A 4,475-nucleotide genomic window follows, 5' to 3' on the forward strand; every position below is an offset into this window, starting at 1 on the left:
GTGTGTGGGGATGTAATTGAGATGCAGGGGCATAAAGGTAGTAATCTCGGGATTATTGCCTCTCCAATGCGACAGTGAGTACAGGAGTAGAATGAGGTGGACGATAAATGCGTGGCTGAATATTTGGAGTAGGGGACAAGGAATCAGATTTCTGGATCATAGAGACCTTCTTTGGGTAGGTGGGACCTGAACAAAGGGCGGTTTACACTTGAATCCCAGGAGGACAAATATCCTGGTGTGGGTGTTTGCCAAGGCTAATGGGGAGAGTTTCGACTAGAATTGTTGAGGGGCGTAACCTGAACTGAAGAGACTGAAGGAGAGGAGGTTGGCTCACAAATGGAGACAGCTACGGAGTCTCTGTGGATGGAGGTGAGGAAAAGGATGGGTGAATATCTTTACTGGGTGTTTTCATAGGCGGCCGAATAGTAACAGGGATAACGAGACGGAGATAGGGGAAGGAGATCTGGAAAAGGTGTAATAATAACATCGTTGTCGTGATGGGAGATTTTAGTTTCCCAAATATAGATTGCAATCTGCCCAGAGTGGGGGTTTAGATGGGTAAGGTTTGGTAGTTGTGTTCATGAAGGTTTCTTGACAAAATATGCAGATAAACCTACAAGAGGGGAGACTGTACTCGGTTCGGTATTGCTAAATGGGCCTGCTCCGGTATCAAGTCTCTCTGCGGGAGAGCATTTTGGAGATATGATCATAATTCTATTTCCTTTACAATAGAGAAGATGGCGGCGCGACGACAGCGCGGCGGCCACTCCAAGAATGAACATCTGTTATCTGTTAAGTCAGATGCCGTGCACAATCCTGATTTGATGGGGACGGACGTCAGAAGCACGGAGGAACATCTGGTGAAACTTCTGACATGCCTGTTTCGCTGCCGCTGCTACTGTGCGAAGGAAAAATCTCCGGACAGGAAGGCCCCGAATCCTCGGCTTTGCCTGTTGCTTGGCGGCCGGGGCCGAGGTCGAAGCACTCGTTAGAGATAGTGCTCAGTGTCGGAGAGCTGGTTGGAGGCTCGAAGTTTTTCTGCCGGACTCAGATTTGGCTGTGGTCGGATGCTTCCAGAGGCTGCAGCGGGAAGTTTTGCAGCGCTGGAGGTTCATGGCAGGACGAGTTTTTCTTCCTTCGACCGTTTACGTGAGATGAATGGCTATCGAGGACTTTGAGAGTTTTTTTTTTCTATCGTGTCCATAGTCTGCCCGTATCAAATTACGGTTTTGCTTTGCACTGTTGTAACTTTATGTTGTAATTATGTGGTTTTTGTCAGTTAGTCTTGGTCTGTCTTGTGTTTCTGTGATATCATACTGGAGGAATGCATTTCTTAATGCATGCATTACTAAATGACAATAAACGAGGGCTGAGTGTCCTCATAATCTAATCTACAAACTGTAAATAGCATTGCAGAGAGATAGGAACAGACAAGTTAGAAAAGTGTTTAAATGGTGTAAGAGGAATTGTGTGGCTATCAGAGACGAGATTCGAAGCTTGAATTTGGAACAGATTGTTTTAGGGAAATATATGGCAGGAATGTGGCAAATGTTCAGGGTATAACTTTGTCCCCTTCTGCAAAGGTATGTTCAAATGAGACAGGGGAGTTATGGTGGGGTACAGGAACCGTAGTGTGCAAAGGCTGTAGTAAAGCCAGTCAAGACAAAATACAAAAAGCTTACAAAATGTTCAGAGAGATAGGTAATGTTAGGGATCTCGTCGATTATACGACTAACAGGAAGGAGCTTAAGAAGGAAATTAGGAGAGCCAGAAGGGATCATGAGAAGGCCTTGGTGGGCAGCATGCTAGAAAACCCCAAGGCTTTCTACCAGTACGTGAACAGCAAGAGGATAGAATGTGAAAGAATATGACCTATCACATGTGACAATGGGAAAGTATGTATGGATCCAGCGAAATAACAGAGGTACATAATGAATTATTTACTTCAGTATTCACCATAGAAAAGAATCTTGGTGTCTGTATTGATGACTTGAAGCAAACTGCAGATGCTTGAGCATCTACATATTAAGAACAGGATGTTCTGGAGCTATTGTAAACATCAAGTTGGATAGGTCATCGAGACCGGGTGGCATGTACCTCAGGTAACTGCTGGAGGCGAGTGAGGAGATTGCTGAGCCTCTGACGGTGATCTTTGCATCGTCAATCGGGAAGGCAGAGGTTCCGGAGGATTGTTACTTTTTTCACGAAAGGGAGTGGAGATAGCTCAGGAAAACACAAGTCAGTGAGTCTTATTTCGGTAGTTGGTACGTTGAAGAAGACGATCGTGAGATGCAGGATTTATGAACATTTGGATAGGTATAATATGATTAGGAATGGTCAGTATGGCTTTGACAAGGGCAGGTTATGCCTTACGAGATTGGATTTTTTGAGGATATGACTAAACATGAAGGTGAAGGCAGAACAGTAGATGTAGTGTATATGGATTTCATCAAGGTATTTAATAAGGTACCCCATGCAAGGCTTTTTGAGAAAGTATGGAGGCATTGGATCCAAGGGGGCATTGCTTTGTGGATCCACAACTGGCTTGCACACATAAGGGAAAAAATGGTTGCAGAGGGGTCATATACTGCGTGTATGTCAGTGACCAGTGGTAGGCCTCAGTGATCTGTTCTGGGACCCTTATTCTTCGTGATTTTTATAAATATCCTGGATGGTGTACTGGGCGGATGGATTAGTAAATTTTCTTATGACAAATTGGTTCGTGGTGTTGTGGATAGTGTGCAGGGCTGTCAGAGGTTACTGTCGGAGATTGATACGATGGAAAACTGGGCAGAGAATTGGCAGATGGAGTTCAATACAGATATATGTGAAGTGGTTCGTTTTGTTAGGTCAAATATAACGACAAAATATGGTATTATCGGTAAGATTTGGCAGAGGGATACTGGGGTCCGAGTCGATAGGACGCTCAAAGCAGCTGCGCTCGTTGACTGTTGTCAAGAAGGCATACTGTGCTTTCGCCTTCATCAGTCTTGGGATTGTGTTTAAGAGACGAGAGGTACCGTCGCAGCTATATAGGACCCTTTTCAGACCCTACTTAATGTACTGTGTTCACATCTGGTCACCTCACTACAGGAAGGACGTGGAAACCATAGAAAGGTTGTAGAGCAGATTTACAGGTATGTAGCCTGGATTGGGGAGCATGCCTTACTGGAACAGGAATTTTCTCCTTGGAGCAACGGAGGATAAGTGTTGACCTTATGGAGCTATATAAGATGATGAGAGGCATTGATCATCTGAATATTCAGAGGCTTTATCGCAGGGTTGAAATCTCATTCACGAGAGGGCCCAGCTTAAAGCTGCTGGAAGGAGATACAGAGGAGATGACAGGTTACGTTTACCACGCAGAGATTGGTGGGTGCGGGGAATAGGCTGCCAGTGACAGTGGTGAAGACGGATACGATTGCGTCTTTTTAAGGGACTCCCGGATAGGCACATGGAGCTTAAAACATATAGAGGCCTATCGGTAACACGAGGCAATTTATAAAGTAAGTATATGCTCGGCACAGCAGTGTGTTCCGAATTTCCTGCAATTTGTTGTAGATTTTCTGTGTTTCTATAATTGCTAACTGAGCTTTTCTGCTTGTAAAATGAGCATATCCTTCCATTTTCCTCACAGGCACATGTCTGTCTCGGCTTACATGTCCTTGTGCCTCGACCACCACAATAGGAAGGGCATCCCATGTACCCACTGCTCTCGGTGAAAGTGTCTTGCCCTTTAGAGTGCATTTGAAAGCCCCGCATAAGAATTACCCGGTACTAAGTAAATGTTTGTAAATAAATGTTTTTGATGTCATCTGCAAAGATTATTAATCAGTCTATTTGCAGACATCTGAATCAGTTATATGTATCACAAACGCCGGAAAGTCTCCATATCGGAAATTAATTGTGGACTGTTCTTTAGGCGTTGTGAGTAATATGCTATTCCTGGCATACAACATAAAATCTCTGCATCACTATCTGCCACCTGCTGGCAGCATACAAATCTACGTTTTTTTTTACAGATAATTGAATCAAACAGCAGCGTTACTGAATTACCTGTCCACGAACAGTTGATTCGACTGCTATATACCCCCAATGTTCAGCTTTTCTGTGAACTGTCACTTAAAAACGCCGAGAGAATGAGACTGACTTTTAGATACTGCTGTATTTCTGCTGATTATAAAAATTGCTCCACAGTATTGCTATGGTGAGATAGCAGGCGTTATTTGATGGACAACGCTACCTCTCTCACCTTTGCAATAGAACAACTTTTAAAGTGGTTTACATTTTTTGTACTGCAGCTAGTTTTTGAATATGCAAGGACACTGAAACACACAATCACACCCAATCGGAGTCAAGATGGATTCGGGCAATGGAACACACCAGTGAGTCGGTCGCTGGTTTAAATTTTCAGTCGACCAAATGGGTGAGTTGAGATCGATGCAGAGTATTAATGAATGACTCTCAATTGCTGC

Source organism: Hemitrygon akajei, unplaced genomic scaffold (assembly GCF_048418815.1).
Source record: "Hemitrygon akajei unplaced genomic scaffold, sHemAka1.3 Scf000051, whole genome shotgun sequence".
Lineage (NCBI taxonomy): Eukaryota > Metazoa > Chordata > Chondrichthyes > Myliobatiformes > Dasyatidae > Hemitrygon > Hemitrygon akajei.